The sequence below is a fragment of the Falco punctatus genome (assembly GCF_963210335.1).
Source record: "Falco punctatus genome assembly, chromosome: Z".
NCBI lineage: Eukaryota > Metazoa > Chordata > Aves > Falconiformes > Falconidae > Falco > Falco punctatus.
In genome coordinates this window covers 9,509,542-9,534,185 of record NC_137586.1, presented here as the reverse complement: position 1 = coordinate 9,534,185, position 24,644 = coordinate 9,509,542, and the positions used below count along the sequence as shown (strand labels likewise).

Below are 24,644 nucleotides of genomic sequence, written 5' to 3'. Positions count from 1 at the left end.
ATTTACCCAAAGCCTTGAAAACATGGTTGCATGAGATTTTTTTTCAAATGTCTAGGTACTTGATTTGCATCCCTGCTGATAACAGATGATACCCTGGAAATCAAGACTACTTATGCAAGTGCTCTGTCTGATGTTCTTACCTGCTTTTTTCTTTTTGTAGCTTCCATCTGCATTCTCCAGAGTCTATCCTACCTAAGACAATGCCTTTTTTTATAGGTTGGCCCCTTGATCCTTTATTTGCTGGAACAGTCTTAAAGGCTTATAGTAGGGCTAGAAGTAAAGTCATCAGCATTGAGTATCAAGAAGGTGGCCTGATTCTGGCCTTTCAGTGGTTCTGTGCTAACAAAATTGCACAGACAGATCCTACTTCTCAGGAACCGGTGAAGGAAGGCATAATTTTTAATTTTGTTCAGAAGGCAGGTAGCAATGTTTCTCTGACTTCATCGGCATCAGCAATCTTCTTTTATCCTGCTGATGGTTTGTTGTTTTTATTTGGTAAAATATGTTGTTGAACATTGAGCTGTTTATCATGCTTTTAGCCTTTATAAACATTTCATTCTTTTGCATTTTTATCTGCTATCCATTTTGTGATGGTGTTAAGTTCAAAACAAGAACCTTTTTCTCTGAGAACGGATGGTGTCTGTGTTCTTACTTGTGATAGGCAACTTGCTGAGGATCTCCACGGAAAAACAGTCCAGAGGAGCCCATGTAGTCCAACAGTGCTGTGGCAGCTGTGCTGATGCTTAACAGGTTTTGCCATGCTTAACCTTTCATCTTTACCCTTTCAACTTTAAATACACCAACCTTGTACTTGATTAGCACATAGTACAAAGGCATCTGGTGTAATCACATCTGCAGTGCAAAGCTATAGAAGCAGGTAATAGGAAACCTTCAGCCAGTTGTCAAATCAGCATGTGATGGTACAGCAGTCCACATTCATCTCCTTGTTTTTCTGTCTTCCTAATCACTCTATCAATGTTTCCACAGGGATTTCTCTGAACTTGTGTTCTGATTTCATGTGCAAAGTTCTATCAAGCTTGTCTTTGATCCCTTTATTTCCTTATATTTACAGGTACTTTTGTCCACGAATGTAAATGCAGATATTGCATTGAGGTTTACCTTGACATTTCATTTATGGTCACCTAGTCTACAGCTCTAGCTTAGCAGGTCTGGAATTACCCTAGCCCTCTTGCCCCTTGCAAAGCTTTGTAGGCATAGGTAAAAACCCGTCAGAGCATGTTTCAACTGTTTTTTCTTACAGCTTGCAAAATATTTCTGATGTTTCTACCCTTCCTCTTCAGTTTTCTCTTTCTATGTGGTCCTGGCAGGCATAGAGCTGTTTGCATCTTGAATGCATTTGGCTTTATAAATTGTTACCTTTTTTTCTGAAACAGGCCCTTCATGCTGTATTTCTCCTCACAGTTCAGAAACTGTGGAAAGATGTGCATGACTGCCTCACTGAGTCAGTTCCTTCCTTAACTCAAGCCTTCATGTGATAGCTATCAAAACTGAGTAGGAGTCACTGGGTTGCTTCTTGTTGGACTGTTGTGTTATTTTTCACCCACTTTTTTTGTTGCTGTCTTTCTGTCTCTTGCCTTAGTACCTGACCTGTGAGCTCTTAGGGTTGTGATAGGTTTTTTTTGATTCTGAGTGGTCTTAACAGGTTCAGGTAAGTATAATAGGGCTTGCATTCTGGTGTCTGCCTCTATGGGGAAGTTTGACAGGGGAGCACAGCAGGGAGGGATTAGTGGGAGGGGGATAGGCCCAGGAGACTTTTTTCCTGCTCTGGGTGCTGCCCATGCCAGATTGCTCTGCCCTGCTAAAGATTTTATCCCTCTTTTGTTTTAAGGTGAATTTTGAAAAAAGTCTGTAGTTTAAATATTAGGCTAAAGGAAGCCTTTTTGAGTTTTGTTTGAATCCTGATCCATTGGGAATCTTTTCCCTGTTGTTTGTTTTTGGCTGAGCTAAGGAAATCCTGGATATGTATGGCTTTAAATGAACCAGTACTGGCTTGCTACCTAGTTTTCACTTACTTGAACTGCCTAGGAGAGGTAATCGGTGTTTCCTGTTGCAGGCGGCTGCTGATGTTGCCGGGCCATCTCTGCTTCAGTGCGAGATGTCCTGATTTTCCTGTGTCTTGCAGAAAAGTGAGACTGCACAGTTGTACTCTGTACTGAAGCACTTCTTTGTTCTGCCTGTTATGAGCTGTTTTTTCTCATTTCTGTTCATTTTCCCCTCTTTTTCCTGCTTGTTTGTTTTGATTAATTTCCAATGCTACACCTATGTTTTTAGTATCACTGGCTTTTCCCCTGTCTGGCTCCCCTCATTCTTACTGTACAATAATGCTGACTATGAGCTGTCAGTTTCCCCTAGGCATAGATAGGTATTTGAAAACATCTCCTTTCAGTGCTTAAATGCTGGGCTTTGTGTTAAAATGAGACAATTAATAGCTTAGGAGTACTGCAGCATTACCAAAAGTCTATGGCATTGTTGCAAAAAGAGGTGGAGTTGTATGGGAGGCAAACTGCAGCAGCTCTGTGCATGTGGCCAAAATGCAGCCCTGGTTTGTAGCTGTGTTGAACTAATGCAGATACTTCGGTGTTAACTTTTATTTTTGTCTGGTTTAGCATCACCTAATGGTGGCAATAAGTCTGAAACCACGTTTTCATCTTACCTAATATTGCTTCTTTATAACGAAAGTCAGCCCTCAAAATTTAAAGAAGCATTCTGGTAGTAGTGAAATAAAATTGCTGGGAAGATGGTGGTGAGATGATTTAAGACAACTCTCGTGGATTCAATAATCGGTAACTGGAACATGGAGTTCCTTTTTTTGTGAGATAAAGTTAATTCCATTTGAAAAGATACTTAAGGTGACATGAATTGAATTATTCAAACTGGCCTTCTCAGCATTAACTCTAGGTTAATATCTCATGATGCCTCTGGTTTCATTATAGGAGTTTTAAGTACATAACTTTTTATAATAAATTCAATACCTAGAAGCCAGACTGAAATTGGTTTACCTTCTACCAACCCATAAAAAGAAGCATTAATTGTAAAGTGAATATTAAAGTGGTCACTAAAGTTGACTCAGACAGATTCAAAGAGATAGCTCTTGTGTAAAGGAAGCGAAGAGCTCTGCTGAACAGTGGGCTTCTGCCCTGCTGTTAATAGAAAATACCATCCCTATTAAAATGCAGTTAAACCGCTTGTATCAAAAATGATTTTTGGATGTTCTTCCTGCAACTCCCAAATGTTCAGTCTTTGCCTTTTTCAGAAGCTTTACACAGGGATGTGAAGAAAATTGCCCTTGTTCTAGGTAATCAGGTCTAACCTAGATACATAGTTGCTACTTCACTGTCATGTCAAAGGGTGTCAGGGTCCCAGGTTACTTTGGCAAGTCTCTGGCTTATGGGTCTGTAGGTGTCCTGCAGCGTAGGGTTAGGACTCGAGTCACACAAGTTGGACAGGCAGCTGCGTTTCTGCAGGACTGGGATTCTTGAGCTATTTCACCTAAAGGATAATACCTGTAGTCTCAGCATTGCCTATTGGTGTTAATCTTTGAATGTACAAGGACATCTGGCAGCTTTTGTTTCTTATTTGTGGAAGATTACCAACACATCTGCTAATTCCCTTGATTTACATGGGTTCTTGTGGTGTAGTGTTTTAAGCTTTGGTTCTTCTCCCTGTGTAGAAAGGGCCACGGATATGGGGTGGGATTGTAGACTTAAAGGAATATCAAGAATTTATTTTCAGTGGGATATCTGCTCTCCCCTCTTCTGGTATGTTACGTTGTGTGCCTCCTGTTTGCTGTTTGTATTTCACTAGTGCCAGAGGTCCCCATCAGGAACAAGGTACGGTTGTGTAATAAGCACTGTGCAAGCATACTAGAAGACATGGTCTGCTTTGGGAAGATTGTAAGGTCTTAAGAAGATTAACTTTTAGGGGAGGGTATTTTATTTTGTTTTTACTTTTTTTCCCTAGTGTTACTGTTTCTCTTGAATCACTTTGCTCATCTTAAAAACTGTTGACACCGTTGTGGTGTCATTTCACAATCAAGTCCAAAGGAAGGCTTCTCCTGCAAGGACTAGAAAGCCTTGCTTTCTTGTCATGTCACTGACTAAAACTCTTGTCCATATCATTGCCATTTTTTGCCTTAATAAATATGATTACATACTGAGGCTTCAAACATAGGTTATTTGATGACTTATTTTTTTCCTCTGAAAAGGGTATTGAAACAAGTCAACCTTCAGAAGTCTTTCCTTTCTGATTGTCCCCAAACTAACCCATTCCTTTTTTTTTAAACACAGGTCACCTTTAAACACATTCTTAGCTTGCTTAAAGAAAAAAAAAATAATCCCACATATGCAAAGGGTTTTGAATGCTATAAGATAAACCTGCATGATAGAAGTGACTTTGTCTGTTTACCCAGCTGTAAGGGAACAATGGATGAGCCCATCTGAAAGATACTTGAGAACTGGGATAATAAATAAAGAACTAATTTGACTGTGGACCCAAGGGTATTGGAATAATTTTGTGAGGCCAGACAGCGACAGTTTTAGCATAAGTAAATATAGGGTATAGCCTTGTCTTACCTGTACTACTTTCAGCAAATCCTCTGATCTCTCTCTGTGCCTCTCTTATCTGTAAAAAGGAGATAATGTTTTTGTCCTCATTCTTCCTGTTTTCTACTGAGAATGTCAGGTTTTGGGTGCTTCTTCATATGTATTCAAATGATATTTCAAACTTAGGGTGGTCTGGAGTAGACCACCTTGTAATAGGATGAAGAAAAAATCATATTTTTTTCCTTTCACCTTTAGGTTACCAAGTCATAATTAATTTACCTGTCTTCTCTAAGAAAATGCTAACACTGAACAGCAATGCAGATGGACATAAATATTTAAAAGAAAAGGAAACATCAGTACTGGAATATCTGCGTATTGCTAGCATTCACAATAGTACTTCACCTGCACTCAATCCCCTGGAAATGTGTGCCATAGTAGAACCCTTTGGCTCATGTAAAAGCTCCATCTCCTTGCATGCTGCGAATGATGCTGTATTCTTGGTGATAAGCACTTCACTCTCAGCTCACTGCTTAAGTGAGTTCTGAGCAGTTCACTGCTTAACTGAGATCTGTGCCAGTTCACTGTCTCTTTGCTCTGTTGTCTTTAATGAGCCTTGTCTCTAGTCTCTTTAGGGTCTTTTGATTTTATTTTTCTTTTCTTCGAAGGGGCCTCTTTCATTTTCACCGCTTGGATTTAAAAACTATCCCTTCTGTGGAAATCTTTTCCTTAGGTGGACACTCATCTCTGGCTGTGGTGTGTGTTTTTCTGTTGGGGGATGAATCTGCGAAGAAGACAGTGCCTCCCTTTCCAGCAAAATGTTCTCTTGGCTTTGTAGACTTTTGATGATATTGTTGTTATTGTGAAATTATAGCTCTGGATTTTAATGAAAATTTAAGAAATTCATAGCAGGAGTGCTTGTCCTTGAGAAGCACTTTACAAACTCTTAGATCAGATATTGAAATTTATTCATGTATAACCCTTGTAAAGGCTCTTGGGAGAGAGCGTTGTGGCCATCTCACCAGCACCCTCTCAGTCTGTCTGTGAAGTGAGAGTAAGGCCTCTTCAGTGAATACAAGGCTTCACAAGATTGTAGTTGCAATCAAAGATCTTATATTATGCTGCATGCCTTGAAGAAGAAAACTTCTATTCTGCCCTTTGCTTTGCAGAATTACCTGAGAGCCATTAGGAGTGCAGACATTCCAGCTGCTACCCATATGCTGTCACGTTTGGTTGTATAGTCCATTTGACCTATGTACATGCCGTTTGGTTCTGCTGTCTTTGCTTTGGCCTTTTTCAAAAGTTGAGAGTCTTGAAAATCAGCTTTTCATGTACTTCCAGCTTCCTCAATTCGCCAGTTCCTGGTACCAGACTTACCAGATTCCTCTCAGCATGGCAGGTCCTGTATGTTGTGATGGAGTTCCTGACTTGCTGAAAATGGGTGGTGGAGCCTTTCAAAGCCTAACTGAATAGCTACCTAATGTAACGTTGAAGGTGGCCTTGTTTTGGTAAGGTTTGGTCCAGGTAACTAGCAAGTTCCCTTCCAACCTGATTTTTCCTGTGACTCTACCTTGTATTGTCTCTTCACCAGCCTTTCAAGAGAGAGATCATCCTGTGAGAACCTGTTTTGGTAAAAAGTGAAAATGCTTCTGGGCCAGTAGCAATAGTCTGACACTGGACCTTTATTTCTTAACACTGAAACAATCAGAGTTGCTGTTTCTTGCTATTGAAATGAGTAGGACTTCATAACCTAAATATCTTTATTCATCAGTTTAAATTCCAGGTAGTGTGATACTAGTCATTATTATATTGAAAGATAAATTGCTTACCATCTCTTGCTTGCAAAGCACACATTTTTGTGTGCTGATCAGGTTGTTTAATTAGAAGTGTCTTTATTTAATGAAAACCAGGTGATTATCAGTTAAGGGCACTATAGGTTGGTCTTTGTATGGCAGAGATTTTTCATGAGAGCCAGGGCTGTAATTTTCTTTCAGCTAAGAAGGTGGGAATTTGTTATCTGTCTGTACCAGGATGATTGCCTGCAGAAATATCTCTTCAAGTTAGTTCTGAATACCCTAAGATTTAGCCAGAGTTCTTCATTTTGAGCTGCAAAAAGTTCAAACTTAAAGTTTTTTCTGATGCACCGTTTGCCACTTGAAGTTTCTAAGGACTGTCCTCCTGGGATTTTATCCACCATAGGACAAATACAGAAAATTCTTGAGAGTGCTGGACTAATTTCCCTTTATAGGCGGAATATATCTGATGAGGTGTCATCAGCACAGACTGTACATCTATGGCATTTATTGCAAGACTGCATACACGTTGCATGTGGTTATGGTTTAGAACAGCCTGATTACCTGTCTCTGATCCAGTGAATGTGTTAAATATAATCACATAGCAAGTTTTGGTTGCCATCTATTCATGGTGGATACTAGAAAATGTCTGAAATGTCTCACTTTCAGATGTATAGTAATACACATTTCTCTTCTTTCTGGAAATCTGCTCTTATGATTTCAGAGCTTGGGATGTGGATGGAAACAGACCATGCTGATGTTCAGGACTGTCAGTGCCCATGATGATTCATAGTACCATCAACACAAACAGGGATACATGAGTTTCTCTTGTCTATGCAAGAAAACTGTCAATTTGAAATCACAGTAGTCAAAGCTAACCACACAGATACGTGGTTTCTCAGGCTGGCTGAGCTACTTTGTACGATTTAGAGTAGGGGAAAGCAAATGATGCCTTCTGACCTGTCTCAGAAGTTTGGATTACCTTGAGGTTGGTCTCTGCCTTGAAATAAAGTAATTTCTAGTCGATCTGTAACAGATGCATTTGATTCCATGTTACATCTTTCCCCATCTGTTCTCTTCTCCATAAGTAGCAGCAGTCCTGTTGACTGGAGCAGGCCAAACAAATTCTCCTGTCTTCTGTTTTCTGATGTGTAACTTCAGAAACTCATCTTACTATCTGGGCTTGGGTCATGAACATCAGTGCCTTACTTGAAGACTGTCGGTTTACGGTGCATCTGATGAACGCTTCTGCTCTAAAACTTCAGACAGAGAACTTCTCTCAAAGAAATAAGGACCTTGGTGCCTCCTATGGCTAGGTCAAGGACCCACTCTTGCAGGCTAATGTCACTTCTAAACCTCAGCAGAAAAGCTTTTACTCACAGTCATACCAAGAACATAATTTGAGTCAGTAACTATTTATATTTGTGGTTACAGAAAATGAGACTGAAACTCTTAATAGAGAACTTGTCTCATTAAATGAGCTTGTGAGACTGCAAAGGTAGAACAGCCTGTGAGCAGCTGAGGTCACTCTTCTGGATTTCGAGTGACAGCTGTGGAGACCACTTCTTTTCCTGAGATCCATGTATTCATCACATAAAGCACAACACTCCACTGTTAATGCAGCTTCTTGGCACAACTCTTCTTTTTGGATACTTATCCTTCAGCACTCATTCATTTAGGCACTCTGGGACCACTAGTGAAGGAGTATTGGTAGTCAGCCTTTTGAAAAATCTTAGGTCCTTTGTGTAGATTCTGAAGCTTCAGGTAAAATCAGCCAGTGGTCTGGAAGAAGTCCTTTTTTACTTGAGGAAATAAATGTTCACATGCAGAAAGGTCTTTAAATATTTAGACCTTTGTTTTTCATTTTATCCATGGGAATGTCATTAAAGGGACATGAGAAGTTTTGATTAATATTTTTCATTACTTGTGCTGACCATGAGAATTCTGCATAGAAGTGTGCCACTGGGAGTGCTGCTGTGGTCTACCAGGTAGGTGAGGGCTGGCAAGCAGATGAATTGGGATCTAATTATTTTCTGTTATGGTCTTGCCATCAGGTTATTTAATTGCTTTCTGGCTTAGTTTCTTGCTCTTTAAATAGAAGATGATGCCCACTGTTTGTTAGAGCATGTAAGCTCAGTGAATTTAAAATGCTGTGTAAATGCAAAGTTGTATTGTTGGTCTAGTAAGATTCTGTAAGGAGAGCTCAGTTGGTCTGGGACTTCTCATACATAAGTTAATTCTTGTAAAAACGTAGTCTTTTTGCCTGTGCTGTGTTAGAAAGAACAAATACTCAACATGGTGGGGAAAAAAACCCTGGATCTCCATGACACAGGGGAGATAGGTGTATTATGTGATTCATTTCATGGGCATGTTTATTCATCAGAGGTAAAAAGAATCATGTCACCTGAAATGGAGAATCTGCAGTTCTGTAAGTAAAGCACAAGAGGAGAACACTGGAGTCCTCTATTAGCTAGACACACACCTATGCATTCTTATTATCTGTTTTTTTAAGCATTAGTTTTGTTGTAACTGTTTATCCAAAGTACAGTTATTATAACAACATGCTTTTCAAAAAGAAGTAAATGCAGAAGACTATAGATTTGCTTTAAAAAAAATATTTCATAAGTAGGTTATTACTTTTAGTGCTTTGTCAGTCAAGCTGTGTAACTTGGTGAGCACTAGCGTATTGGAAAGTTAATGCCTAATTCCTTCTTCCTAATGATGTGTATGATAGGATCCTCAGTCACTCTTGGGTCCCTCTGCAGAAAGCAAGAGTGAAAATGTGAGGCCCCTTGAGAAAGTTACTCAAATCCAACTGACTATTCAGTTTAGAAGAATCTGGGCATCTTCCTTCCGAAATCCTCATTGTTTGATCAGATATCAAGGTACTTCTTTTACTTGTTCATGAATGATTAGATAGCATCATCACTGAGATGATCAACACTGAACACAAAGTGTACAATCCTAAGTAATAATTAAGACCGTATTTTTCTTGGTTTGTTGATTTTCAGACATAGCATTAATGCTGTTTACATGCTGAACTAATCCCTTGTGTTAAAATTAGTAAATATTGTATGTATTCCTTTTAATTTGTCTTCAACCTTTTGGACCCATGAGTCTAAACTTCTATGTGGGAGCATATTCCAGGTGGCAGGCTGCCAAACAGACCTGGCAAAACCAGGGATGTTCATTATGCCCTTTTAACTTTTTTCCTAATAGGAGAAAGTTAATAGATTGAAATAAGGGATGAATATTTCTGTTATAATAAAGTAGTAAGAAATAATTTAAGGATATTATGGAAATTTTTTAAATGTCAGAAACACTTAAAATAGGGAGCTGCCTTTTTTTTTTTTTAAAACAAACAAAAGCATAGGAAGTATCTCTCCTTATGCAGTGAAGCTGCTGTAGAAATCACTATTTTTTCCCCGTCTGTGTTAGTGAGGAATCTTTCTGTATTTTGGTTCGATGGACAGGATCACTTGTGACGCTTGAGTGAGAGCTAAAGTGGGACTTCCCAGCCATCATGGTAGATGAGCTATTTCAGACTGGTAGGGGGAGTTAAAAAAAAAGTGCATCCTACTGTCTTCTGGGAGCAAATGATGCTCAGTTATTTGGCTGCCTGAAGTAGGAAACGTCTCACTGTCTGTGCTAGCAAATGTGAGCTGATGTTAGACCAGAAAGTTGCTGGTACACGTGACAGCCCCTCTGGGGCCAGAGGCCACTGTCCTCTTGGTGCCTGTGTGAAGCCTGGCACAGGGCTGCGGGGTGCTGCCACCAACACAACCATCACTGCTGTGGGACGAGGAAATTTTCTTTCTGTAATGGTCATATTCAAGTAATGAAGATTCAGACACCCCTAACAGAAAGCTGTTCCTCCCAGAAACTGGTCTTCACAGTTATGGTTTTTACATGTATTTATCTCTTTTCACAAAGGGGCAATTAAACGCCCATAAGTCTGCCAAATTTATTACATTCTGTCTACCTAAATATTTCCTGTCATTTCCATTGAATGTGGCATTTTCCAGTTCTTTTTATCTTGCAACTGCTTAACTGTCACACATTTTCTCTGAGCTGGCTAAATGTCGAGGGTGGAATAAATTATTACTCACATACTGTTATTTGTACAACTGTAGTATTTGGGTTGGGGACCAATATCCTCTTGACCTAGGTAGACATTGAATCTGAATGATGGTCAGTGTTGCAAAGAAGTCACAATGTTGAAGTGTAGAAGCATTTTTTTTTTAAATTAGTTGGAGATGAAAGCTGCTTTAAAGGTAAATATAGGATGATTATATAAAATATTACTTAACTGATATATATTTCTTGCATAAATTTGATTTTCTATTTACATTGCTGTATGAAAATGCCATTGTTAATAGAGTTCTGACATCTTATTTTCCTTATTGCTGTCTCAGTAGCATTTTATTTCTGATGCTTTAATAACTCAATGTAGACTGAAAGGATAAAACTGAGGGAATTGACTGAACTAATTAGACCCTGATTTGTCTGGCTGTCCAATGCCTGATAAACATGTCTATGACAAAAGCAGAATAAAACATTTTTGCCATTAGCCACTTTACAAATAGCTATTTTGGCAGAGCTTTAAGACTATACAACTCGGAGAATATTGTGCTAAGGCACCAATTCATGATTTTTCATTTGCCATTGTGACTCCTCCTTCCTGTCTGTGTTGAAGTAGAGTCATATTTAGTAGCTTCACAAAAGCTCAAAAGCAGTTAGTGCAGTTATCACCCTAACAAACTGAGTATTTCTGAGAAAGTGGAAATGTTCCCATTTCAATTTCTGGCTAATGGCACACTTGAGTATGGGATCTGAAATGTCAGTCTTTGTATTTTCAAACCTGTAGAAACTTGAATAAAGCTTATATATAAGAGCAATCAGCTCTGATAGCAGTAGGCTAAATATCAGTTTCTGAAAATAAATTTTATATGAATGTATTCTCCAGACAATTTGACTTTTAAGTGCTTAAAAATGTGACATCTTTATATAAGTGAATACAGATTGAGGCAGGAGCTATAAAAACTTGAAGTTTCCATGCCTCACCTATTTTCACTATCACCTGTTAAACAGCACAACTGGATACAATGCAGGCTTTACTACTTTCCATTGCAATAATTTACTGCCCTTCTGACCTATAAACAGATAACCGTTAGCATGACTTGTACTGCTAGATGTTTGGATACATTCTCGAAGGTAATTCACAGTTTTAAATATTACATGTGTGAAAGGTTTTATAACCCAGCATTTGGAAAATGGCAGCATTACATTTCCTTGAGCAGTGTTCTGGGAGTAATGATTTGTCACTGCAGCCCTGTTACAGGGCTTCCTGAGCAAGTGTCCTCTCCTCTCACCTCCTTCTGGAATGCTGTATCCTTACATAAGGACCAATGAAAAATTCATGAAGCACCTTCCTTTTTGTCAGTGCTTTCCTAGAGGGTGACTTCACTACAATCTACATGCAGAAAGTTTTCAGTGACCTCAATTATTGATTTACACTTAAAATTTCTTTGCAGTAAGGGAGGGATGCTCCATTAGAGGATCTGGGAGTGAATGTAAGTGGGTTCTTGTCCTGTATCTGCTACTGACTGGCTCTGTGACCTTTGGATAATTACATCAGCTTTCTGTGCCTAAGTTCAGTGTTTGTACAGTGAGGTTCAGAGTGCTTCCCACCAACACTTATAAAGCTTTTCAAGTGCTGTGCGTGAAAACCACAAGTACAAAGCATTGTCATGATTCATAATGGCATTACTCCTTTGCACCAAAGCCCTCTACTGAAATAAGCAGTTATGCTGGAGTGAGAGTGGTGAGTCCAGTCTGTTAATTTGCCATAAGAAGCGCTCATGCAAAATGGCAAACAGTTTAAATGGTAATGGGGTCATTAGTCTTCTCACATTGCAGCTTTTGAACACTACTTTTCCTTTTGGTCAGAAATACGCCCAAGAGCCTCAGGTAAGAACACAGGTTTTCACATATCAGTAAACTGATTGTGCAAGTAACGTGCTTGAATTATGCCTCTTCATGGAAATCGAAGTATTAGCTCCAGGTAGTGGTGCTGGCTAGGTAGTGAGCTAGTGAAACTTGGTAAGGTCCACTCCATTTCCAACCAGTTGTTTAAAGAGGGTAGGAGCAGGGGAAGTAATCCTGAAGCATGCTGGGTGAGAGGAGTGTCCCCCTTAAAGAAGAGTGCACAGAATAATCTGAAATGTCTTGCTAAAGACTCAGTATTGTTAATGAGACCTGAGGTGCTTAATCCTTATTTCTTTTATTAACTTAATTTTTAGAGCTTGTTTTAGGACTTTAGTGAAAAGAGGGCTAATAGTAGTCAACAAATAATTTACTTGATAAGCCAATACAGATAGAGAATGATTCAAGATAAGCAGAAGACCTCTGACATGTACATAATGTTTACCTACAGCAGTCATTGTAACCTGCTTGTTACAGAAGTCGTTATCTGGAGATTAACAGTAAATGGGGGAAATGACAATATAAGACTAGAATGAGAAAAAGACAAAGGGTAGAAACAGGGAGATGTGTGCAAGCAGATGAATGGGGAGATGATGTAGCCATGCCCTGTTGTTACTTATTGACAGTGATAATGCTATCTCAGTAGATACTCCCAGGAGAAGAATTCATCCAGGTTATTGTTTCTTGAGAGGGTAATCTTCTCTGATAAGCATTGTGAAGATTATACGTGAGTGTATGTAATGATGGGAAGAGGGCTTTGTGGAGATCCAGAGTTGATATTTCTCTCAAACTTGGAAGAAACTCTGACATTTACTTTGTAAGCGAGGGTAGGTATATGCCTTTCCTGCACAGTGGTGGGTGTCATGAGTTTGCCAAGTTCAGCTGCCCATCAAAGATGAGAGCATTTAATAAAAAAGGCTTTTATGCTTTTGTGGTAGGCTGTGGAGGGGATGTGGGTAGGGAGTGAAATGATTGGGAGAACAGTAGAAAGTTTGCAGCAAAGGTCATTGAGAGATCCTTCATAATGACAATAATTTTTTAGGAATGTTTAAAAATATACTTAATCAGTATTGGGATAATAAAGATGTAACATTTGACAGGCAGAAGATTTCCACATTGCTGTGATTAGGAGCTTGTTATGCAGCAGAAGATCTCTGTTGAAGTAATGGAGATTGGGTTAGAATTTGACCGTGGATCAGTTAAGATTTTGGAGGTGTTGTGATTTGATGATGTAGTTATGCTGGATTACTGAGTTGAAATGAGTTTTTCTTACATCAGAAACAAGTACTGCACGCTTGTAGTTTTACTGAAATATTAATAAAAAAAAGTCCTTTCATTCCTCGAATGCTCTTAAAATGCTCTTTCTAACAAGATAATAACTGTAACCTAACAATTTTATATGCATAACCTTTTGTAGGCCATACAGCGCATGCAAGCAGAAATGGCAGGTTGTAAAAAATTATTGTAGTTGTTTGTATTGTGATAGTGCTTAGAAGCCCAAGCTCCATTCTTGCAGGTATAGCATGAATATTAAAGGAAGATAAAGATTTCTGGCCCACACTGCAATTTTGCAGAAGCACAGCTTGGTGCTTGCACCAGCCGATAGGCTCTGTGCTAGGCAGTCAGGCAGTGACATCCAGCACTTTGGCAAAGGAGCCAGTGGTGGTCTGCTGCTAAGCATGATGCTGTTCTGGGCGACAGGATTCTCAGCCTGGAAATACATACAAACTACCAAGAGCACTGCCAGGGTTTGTTTTTACTATTGCTGTAGTAAACTAGAAACAACATTCAGAGATTTTCTATTTATTTGTATCACTGTGGAGGTGCTGGGGAATGGAGGGATCACAATCACCAATCTTTGAGTCATTTAGGCACATGCTGCACGTGTAAATAAAACGCAGTTCCTGTCCCGTAAAGCTTATGGTTTGGGATACAGGCAACAGAGAAAGGAAAGAAAATATGTAGTGGTGATAGAAGAGATGGAAAGAGAGGGTGACCACAGAAGCATGTTGCCACATGAGCTTGCTGAGTGCACAGAGGTGCTCTGTGCCTGCCTTGCTGTTATCTTCTAGCCGTAGTAACCAGCAGTTGTCGTTAGCCCTAGCAGGGCTTGCAGTCCTGATTACAATCTCGCTTTTTTCCTTCAGCTTGGATTCCCATGTAATTTTAGCAGTATTCTTATGGAAAAGTGTTAGGGCGAGATAGGAAGCAAATGTTTTATGGCAGCTGAAATCTGTGCTGGAAAATGGCTTAAAGCATTCTCTTTTAACCTGAGCACTTAGTATGGTATTTGTGGCAATCAAAAATGCAGGAAATGAGGATGTTTTATTGCAGAGTTAATGAAGAAGATTTCAGAGTGTGCAAACCCTTGGTTGCAGTTATGCTAGCTATCAGTAGGTGCTTATCTCCCTGTCTTTCAATACGCCCTTCCCTGCTCATGCACTCCTGCGAGAGTGTTTTCTGTATGTGGCAGATGAGGCACCACCGGGGAGGGGGCCTGGGGGACATCACATACTGGGTCACTGCTGAAGAAACAGAATCTTTATTTGTTGTTTGATATCAGAAATGAATTACTTAAGGGCATGCTTGTGTCCTGCTTTGGTCAGGTACCTGAGCCTGCTCCAAATGGGCTGATATGTTGTACCGCATAGTGGTATTAGCTCGGCTCCCAGAAGTGGTAGAGCTGCATCAGTAATTAGTTCTTCTCAGCAGGCTTAATTAGCAGGCTCAGGCAGATACTGCACTGACATGGATACTTAGCTCCCGGTTCTCGAGCCAGCTTAAGTATGCGTGCAAGAGCCAAGTACTGTGCAGTATGGACTTAAAAGTTTTGCCATCTCTGCTATATTTAATTTACAAAACAGAGCTTGAATCTCTTTTTAAACTTCTTTCCTCAAACTGTTGCTACAGCCAGTGCCTTTAGAGGTCCTTTGTACCTGTGGGAAAGTACTGCTTCAAACAAAACCCAAACACGTCTGATTAGAAAATACTCTTTTTGATTAAAATCCATTAGTTAATTTTTCAAATGAGTTTTCATTGTCTTTATTACTTTTTTAAAAAATCAAATCCCATTTCAGTCATCTTTTTAGGCAGGAGATGATTTATAGAAAATGATCTTAGTGTTTATTTGAACATCCAAATGCAATAAATCTGCTCAGTATTTCAATAGCATGCTTATTAATAGAACACATTATTCTGTTCAATATTGTGTTGTCTTTAAAATTTAGTAGAGCATTAGTAGTAATGAAACTAGTTTAGATCAATATATCCCTGTTATGAAACCATCTATGCGAGGAAGAAAATTCAAAAATTTGCCTGTAGCACAATAGCTGGATGTTAATTGAGTAAAAAAGGTATAAAAAGAAGACTTTCAGGGAAGTTGTAGTTTCTAATTTAGGATGTGTGCAGATCACAATGTATTAACATTAATTTTAATAGAAATGTTTTCAGGACTAAAAAAAATTTGCCAGAAAATACTTTCAGTGCTGAGAATGAAATTTTGGTCTCACTGGCAATAATGAAAAAGCTCTAATTCATTGGAGTAGACTTTATAACTACACAAAATGCAACGACTAAAATGAGTATTGTGAATACGGTCCAGAAAATATCACAGATACTTTTCTATTCAGTTGCAGAAATTGTGTGAAAAAACAAGTATGCAAAGGAAAACTAAAATTAGGTTTAACATTCTCAGCTTGGCAATCGCACGCTTCCATTAAATGTATGGGCCAGAATTTTTATACTTAGATGTCTAAAATTAAACCCTTGAATAAAAGACCTGATTGTAGAAAGTGCTTAAGCACAATGTTTGTGGAGAAATGCATGTCCTAGTTCTGATAGTTTGATTTTAGTTTTCTTGGTGAGTTACTGTCAGTTCATTTAACTTGGTATTGCCACAGAACGTTAATTCTCTTGACTTGGGTGCACAGTGGGCTGCTGAAGCGAGTGCAGGAATGTGCCCTGTGCCCTTGTAGTGGGGCCGGTGAGGTAGGTGGAACTCTGCACATGTTTAAACACAGAACACAGTTTAAAGATAGACCACTAGTATCATCTAAAAAGCTCTTAAAATGTTAAATGACCTGGTGTTGCTGTGAAAGGCAGTGGGGAGAGCTGCCGGGTTTCCGCTTTTGAGAGCTAAGCTATGCTTCTGCACAACTTGGTTCTCCAGTTTCAAAAAGGCAATTCTGGTTTAGCCTGTCCATAGGGTGGTTGCTAAGAACTATCATACTGAAGAGTCATGGCTTTTTAATGTGTTTTTTTACGGTGTATTGACCACAATTTCCTGCAGATTTCAGCTTGCTTAAATCCTGTAGAAATACCCACTACCCACCTACTCCCTGAAAACAAAAAAAAAACCCACACCAAAAACCCCACCCGCAAACAAAACCACCAAAACCCCTCTCCCAAAACCTCAGAGATACTGTGAGGTAGAGGAAGTGATGTTACTCCTCTGTTCTCTATCGTTCTCCACCCACCAAGCTGAAGCTCTTCAGAAAACAGTGTCTCAACAGTGCTTTCATGAGGTGGGTGAGTAGTGAACTGTTGCAAATGGGTATCTTGAGTCATAGATAGGTCAAGTGATTTACTGTTGAGATATCAGTGGAAGAGACAGATGAGTGACAGCATTCCTGCTCATGAACTTGGTAGCCCTTTCCCCTTCTTAAGATGTTGAAATGTAATGAAACTTAAACATTTTTAAACAACTTCCAGATTAAATTTTAATAGGAATGAAAAATGAACAATATTCTTACAAGTAAGAAATGGTCTTCATTATTTTTTAAAGTCCGTATCATAAGGAACAGCACCATTAATAAGAGCCCTGAGTTTTTTTATATTATGTACACTGTTCAGATAGAAATTTAACAGGGAATTTTAATGAAATGATGGTAGAAATCACATTTTTATTACATCCCTTTGCAGAATATTTCCTGTGAGACCAAGATAGAGCGAGGCCAAAATTAATGGCTTTTCATAGGAGCTGAGTGATAAGTTATGGAAAGCTTATAGAGATAATAATTTTAGGCTGCTGTTTGGATAGCTAAACAGCCTTATGGAGAATTGCTGCTTAATAGACATATCATGGGAATTAAAGACATTTGGATGTTAATTTGTATACATATTTTTGGTATAGGACCATAAAGAGAAATTCATTTTATAGTTACTTTGTTTGCCGCTCTGCAGAGAGAGGGAAAGAATTTGCTTACTGGATAGTTCCTGTCATTTGCCCACTTAAGAGAACATGGAGAGTTGTCAGGGGGCTGCCTCTCTTTTCCTTTTTCTCCCCTCTTGTGGTTTTTAATCTGAACGTAAGAGAGCATGATAAGATCTTACCATGGTTTTGTTCTCATTAAAAATTAAAGAAATTGTTATTTTGGGAAATGAGAGTTATGTTTGGGGAAAATAAGCACCAAAAATATTTATGAAAATCTAAGCAATCTAGCATATTATGTTGACTTAGAGTTGAGCTTGTATTGCCCACTTGGCAAATATATTTTACCATATTGCCATACAACTATAATAATAAATGAACATATACTAAAGCCCCCTATCTACTATGGCAAATGGCATTTTAAAAGCACTTCACGCGCTTGGTTTCCTGTATTTTAAATGCAGATGTTCATCCAACTTTTAATACCAATGGGAGGCCCTGTTCAAAACCTGCATTAGAGTGAAGCACAAGGTGGCAATAAACTTAATTTGGGCTTTTATCTTTCTTGGTTCCACCTCAAAGCTTTTAAATATTGCAGTTCTGAAGTGCGAATTTCTTTTGTGTTAGTCATTTCTGTGAACACCTGTGAGCGTCTGGGTTTAATTGGCCTACAGCTGGTGCTGATTGTGTGTGCAGGGGCTGGGGGAGGCACTGCCTGATCGGCTGCCTTCGTGGCAGGCATCATTATCTCCTCTCCTTCCTTTTCAGCTCCTTATTTTTTGTTACATGTAGGTTAAAAAGGTTTAGGGATTAGGGACTGAAAATAGAGGGGGCTCCAGTGAGATTTGATGCCTCTTGGATGAAGTCATTTCGGCAAATATATCTGCATGCATCAACACCTTATGGAACAAGTCAAGTGCAGATTTGGTAATCTTGTTAGTCAATTTGCAATACTTCTGTAGCTTTCATAGAGGTAACTGTGCCAACAGCCAGGGAGGCTGAAGTGCACTGCAGTGACAGCAGCGCAGAAGAAGGGAGTGCAGGTTTTAAAAGTCTCCTCTCCATGTCACCTGTTAGCAGTTTAATGGGGGGTGTCACTTTATGTATGGTTGATATGAAATGAGTACAGGTTTATGCATATACATTTTTGACGGGGTGACTTTAAATTAGTCATTGATGGTCTCATTTGCATCAAGACTTGCTTGATCTCAATAACTGTTTAAATTAGCAGTCTTTTTGTTTTCATGAATGTCTTGTGTATGTCCTTATGCTTTGAAGTAACTGTATCTCTGAATTATTATTTTTTTAATATTAAAGTTAATTTCAGATTTAAGTACTGGCATTATAGACCCTCTTAATTCCTACAAGAAACTACTGCAGACCACTTGTTTAGAAAGTATGTATTTAAGAGGAAATAAATAGTTCTTTACCTGTTGTTGCTTTGCAATTCTTAGTACAGTTTTCTACAGGTAAGCCTCCCTAGGCTCTGCAGATGAAGTAATCCTCAACTGAGGAGGAATGAGGAAAGGGAGAAATGCAGCCAGATCACTTGAAGTAAGCCAGGATGTCCTAAAGGTCATACTTCCTAGTGCCAAGGAGAATGAAATAGACTCTATACGGAATATTTTATTATAACGGGTGAAATAGAAACTTTCTAAGTCTAAACTGAGAGCTGTGAAGAGCCACAAGCCCATAAATACACCTTTTCGATTGTAATAGACCTCAGAGTCTTTGTGTGTCCCTTAAAAATGTATTGTAATTTGGAGACTTGTGTAATTTGTGAAATCAGTGAGTTGCTGCATCCTCTGTTGCCAGGTGTATTTCCGTTAGGCATTCATTGTATGTGGTCTGTAGAGGCCCTTCATGCTGCTGTGTTGTGAATCCTCTGTGCTATGGAGCTTAATGGTGTTCTTTCAGGTGAGACTTACTCTAAAACAAAAAGACTGCTTAAGAGGCCATGAAAAGTAAGGAAATGCCTTTTCACTTTCATATCCAAGCAGCACAGGTGTGACTTCAGCTAAATTTCTCCTTTTACATGGGCCACAGCCTTGACTGACATCATTTCAGCAAGAAGCATGCAAGTCTTTAGTTTTTGAACAAGTGAAATTTCAAAAAAATAAATGCATGCTTAGTGCAAAGTGAATACTGGAGAAGTAAGGTAATTTAATAACCTCTCCCAGCTTTAATCATCGTGTTTTTCCTTGCTGCTGTTTATCCAGCATCTGACTTCTGTTTGTCAGGCTTGTCGCTTCCCTTTAAAATGCTTTTCTATGCAGCTTTAGCAAAGTATCATGCTACAGAAAGCAGCATAACTAAATGGGAAAATTATGTACACTGGAAGAAAGAATTAGCAACTACTTTGGGACTGAGTCTGTATTGGGTACTCTACTCAAATAAGTATATGGACAAGATTGGTGACATAACTTAGGATGTGGAGGGCTTAGAACAGGGACTTTTACTCTGTCTTCTTTATGATGTCTTTTATCCTTCAAATTCTTTGTTAAGCACAGTCAGTGTGACTGATTGCATTCCCAAGAAAGTGTAGCAGCAGCCCAGTAACTTCAGTGCAACTTGTTTAAGTTTCCTATTTGTGTTACTCCATTTTATTTAATTGGAATACATTAATATAGCGGACACCTTGCCTGCTTTCTCTGACCAGATACAGTGCTGAGAATGAGTGGAAAGGTCTTATCTTAATGAAAACTGATGTTCTTCTGTCTGAACAATAATGCAATAAAATGATCAACCTTTTTTAAGCTGTTAATTGTCTGCATGTGTAATTGTCCTGGTTTCAGCTGGGACAGAGTTAATTTTCTTCCTGGTAGCTGGTATAGTGTTGTGTTTGGGATTTAGTATGAGAATAATGTAGTTAACACACTGGTGTGTTTAGTTGGTGCTCAGTAGTGTTTATGGTAGTTCAAAGACTTTTCAGCTTCTGGTGCCTTTCCAGCAGAGGGCTGGAGAAATACAAGAGTTTGGGAGGGGACACAACCAGGACAGCTCACCCAAACTGACCAAACGGATATTTCATACCATACGGTGTTATGTTCAGCATATAAACTGGGGGAAAAGCTGCCTGGGGGCTGCTACTTGGGAACTGGCTTGGCATCAGTCAGCAAATAGTGAGCAATTGCCTTGTGCATCACTTGTTTTGTATATTTTATTATTACTATTATTATTATTATCTTTTCTTTCTGTCCCATTAAACTGTATTCATCTCGGCCCATGAGTTTGCTCACTTTTCTGCTTTTCTTCCCCGTCCCACTGTGCAGGGGAAAGGGTGAGCAGCTGTGTGGTGCATAGTTGCTGGCTGGGGTTAAACCACAGCAGTCCTTTTTGGCACCTAACATGGGGCACACTGTGTTGAGATAATAACAAATCTGACTAGAATGCGTTAGAATAAATGTGTTATAAGCATGCATTATGTTAGCTGAATAGTCACTGGTCACAATGTTGATTTGCTTGTTGTTGGTGTGGTTGTTTAAAGTTATGTATCGCCTTACTTTCAGTAGAAGTTCACTGTTGAGGTGTTTATCACCCGTGGGAACCGGGCTGAGGTTACCATATTGCTGTGCGTTGTAACATCGGTATATGATACGATAGAATTTCTGTTTGCGAAACTGATCTGGTATTTGTACGCGGCACTGCCATCGTCTCTGTACTTCGGGCGCCATCTATCGGGAGCTGTTAATAATTACATCTTTTACCTTTTCTCCTCGGTCCCAGTCCGTGGGGGAGACACTGGCCTTCATCTTCTTCCCCTTCTCCTCCAGGCTAATTACAATAGCTCTTGAGAATTTTTAGTATCCTTGGGACGCTGAAACTAGCGTGTTCCTATTGCTATGTCTTCTGAATGTGTTCCAGGTCTTAAGGTTAAACGACTCTTTAAGAATGCCACCCATAGATCTGCCCCAAAGCTGGGTAGTTAAGAGTGTCAAGGTGTGTGGGATAGTAGGCAAGTAACTGGGACAGTGGGCACCTCCAGTGTTTTGGAACTTCACCTCTGAACAAGTGCAGAATCCAGAAAAACTAGTAAAATATTTGGAAAAAGTATGCTGTCACCCTGGCAATTCCAGAGAGACATAAATCACTGCAACATGCTGGGGCCTGCCCCATGCCTACCAGACCCTGTTTAACACTGTTCAGTACCATGAAGGGGAAGAGAGGGGCTCTTGCTCTGATGACAAAGAATTTGGGGAAGGGGTGCAAGCCCTCCCTCAGACTCTGGAGGGAACTTCTGTAAGGTGTGAAAGAAAGGTGTCCCTTCAAGGAAGGTGTTATGTCACCCAGGCATCTGTGGACCACCATGGAGGGAGCTATTTAGTACCTGAGGAATTAGCTGTGCTGGGGGCGATTTATGATGACTTGGACAACAAGCAGTTATCCAAAGACCTAGATGAAGTCAAGGCTAAATGACCATATGGCAGAAGTTTGTATGGAGTTCATTGTCATTGTATGCCAACTCATTGGCAGTAATGACCTGGAAAGATGGAGAGGAACAAATTATGGATGAACTGGCTGGCCAGTCCCAACAGCACAAAGGAAGTCTCTTCTTCCTCCCTACAGGCCTTGTCTTGATTGTGGAGAAACTGGTCCAGCAACTCAAAATGGATAGATGCTGCTGCCCACCTGTATGGACTAGTGTCTCTGCTATTAGGATTAAGTGTTCCTCTGCTCAGTAGAGAGGGTATGGTGGGTAGACACCACAGACCACCCTGTGGTTTTACCTGCATGACTGTAGAGAGGACATGAGGAAGTAGGATGGAAAATCTTCCTTGACCCTAGAGGCACAGATGTGTGAATTGTAAGGAAAAACAATCACAAAAGGGGGTTATTCCAGGAAAATGGCTGCTGCAGTCTTCAGTGGGCAGCTTCCCAGACAGAGTGGAAGGGCTGATCTTGGTGATCTTACTAATGAAGGGACTTCTGTATTTATAAGAAGTGAGTAGCAAGTACTGTGACCGGGGCTAGAGTGACCCTGGCTCCAGCTGTGTGGAGGAAAGGGACAACTGGGTTTATTGGACTGTGTGTATCTGGCGGCCTGGCACATCAGACCCACAAATGTGTAAGGCTCTAGTAGATACTGGTGCACCGTGTACGCTAATGACATCAAGCTATAAACGGGCAGAATCCATTTGTGTTTCTGGAGTGACAGGGGGATCCCAACAGCTAGCTGTATTGGAGGCTGAAGTGAGCCTGGCGGGGAAGGGGTGGCAAAAGTACGACATTGTGACTGCCCCAGAGGCTCTGCATTTTTGGCGTGGACTGTCTCAGGAAGAGGGCATTTCAAGGACCCAAAAGGGTACCGCTGGACTTTTGGTATAGCTGCATTGTTGGAGACGCAGGAAGTTAAGCAACTGTCTACCTTGCCTGTCTCTCAGCGGACCCTTCTGTTGTGGGGTTGCTGGAAATTGTGCTGAAGAACAGGTGCCGATGACTATCACAACAGTGCGCTGATGGCAGTATCGCACCAACTGAGACTCCCTGCATCCCATCCATAAGCTGATACATCAACTGGAGACCAAAGAAGTGATCAGCAAGACTTGCCCTTTAACGTCACCTATGGCCAGTGTGAAAGTCTAATGCAGAGTGGAGATTAACAGTGGACTATTGTGGCTTGAGTGAAGTCATGCTGCTGCTGAGAACAGCTGTGCTGGACATGCTAGAACTTCAAAATGAACTGGAGTCAGAGACTCCCTAGTGGTATACCACTATTGATATTGCTAATGTGTTTCTCTCAATCCCTTTGGCTGCAGAGTGCAGGCCACAGTTTGCCTTCACTTGGAGGGGTGTCCACTACACCTGGAATTGACTGCCCCAGGGGTGGAAACACAGCCCTACCATCTGCCACAGACTGATCTAGGCTGCACTGGAATGGGGTGAAGGTCTGAAACACCTGCCGTACATTGATGTCATCATTGCATAGGGCAATACAGCAGAAGTTTTTGAGAAAGGGGAGAAAACTATCTAAATCCTTCTGAAAGCCAGTTTTGACGTAAAACAAAGTAAGATCAAGAGACATGCCCAGGAGATCCAGTTTTTAGGAATAAAAGGGCAAGATGGATGTTTTCAGATCTCAATAGATGTGATCATCAAAATATCAACTATGTCTCCACCAAGTAGCAAAAACGAAACATAAGCTTTCCTAGGCATTTTGGATTTTTGGAGAATGCATATTCCAAATTAAGAATCTGATTGTAAGCTGCCTCTATCAAGTGACCTGGCAGCAGAACAATTTCAAATGGAGCCCTCAACAACAACAAGCCTTGAAACATATTGAACAGGAGGTAATTAATACAGTAGCCTTTGGGCTAGTCTGGGCAGGACAAGATGTAAAAAATGTGTTCTACACCACAGCCAGGAGGAGTGGCCTTACCTGGAACCTCTGGCAGAAAGCACCAGGGAAGACTCAAGGTCAGCCCCTAGGGTTTTGGAGTTTGCACTACAGAGGGTCTGAAGCCTGCTCCAGCTGAAAAAGAGATACTGGCAGCGTGCGAAGGAGTCTGAGCTGTTTGGGAAGTGGTTGGTACTGAAGCGCAGCTCCTCCTGGCACCCTGACTGCCAGTGCCAGGGTGGATGTTCACAGAGAGGGTCCTTTCTACACATCATGTACCTGTTGCTACGTGGAGTAAGTGGTTTGCGCTGATCACACATTGGGCTCAAAACCCCAGTCATCCAGGAATATTGGAAATGATCATGGACTGGCCAGAAGGCAAAGATGTTGTAGTATTGCTAGAAAAGGAGGTGATGCTGCTAAAGAGGCCTCACTGTATAGCAAACAACAAGGAAAGGAGAAGCAACATGCCCTGTTCACTGGTGGGCCCTGTCTTATTGTGGGAAAGCACCGGAGGTGCAAGGCAGCCGTATGGAGTCATATACAACAAATTGCAGAAACTGCTGAAGGAGGAGGTGAATTGAGCCATGTGCAGAAGTGAAAGCCATCCAGCTGGCTTTAGACATTGCTAACTGAGAAGAGTTGCAAGCGGTCTGTCTCTATACTGACTCACGGATGGCGGCAAGTGCCCTGTGAGGGTGGCTGCAGCAATGGAAGCAGAGCAACCGGCGGCGCAGAGGCAAACCTATCTGGGCGGCTAGATATTGCTGCCTGGGTAGAGAACCTGGTTGTAGAAATAAGTCATGTAGATGCTCATGTGCCCA

At 40.3% G+C, this 24,644-nt stretch overlaps 1 protein-coding gene across 3 annotated transcripts in view; it reads left to right on the top strand.

Moving 5' to 3' along the window:
• The window catches only part of KIAA1328, a gene marked incomplete at its 5' end in the record, with an annotated part of 180,754 nt that overhangs the window by 70,767 nt on the left and 85,343 nt on the right, over nt 1-24,644 (top strand). The window lies entirely within an intron of this gene.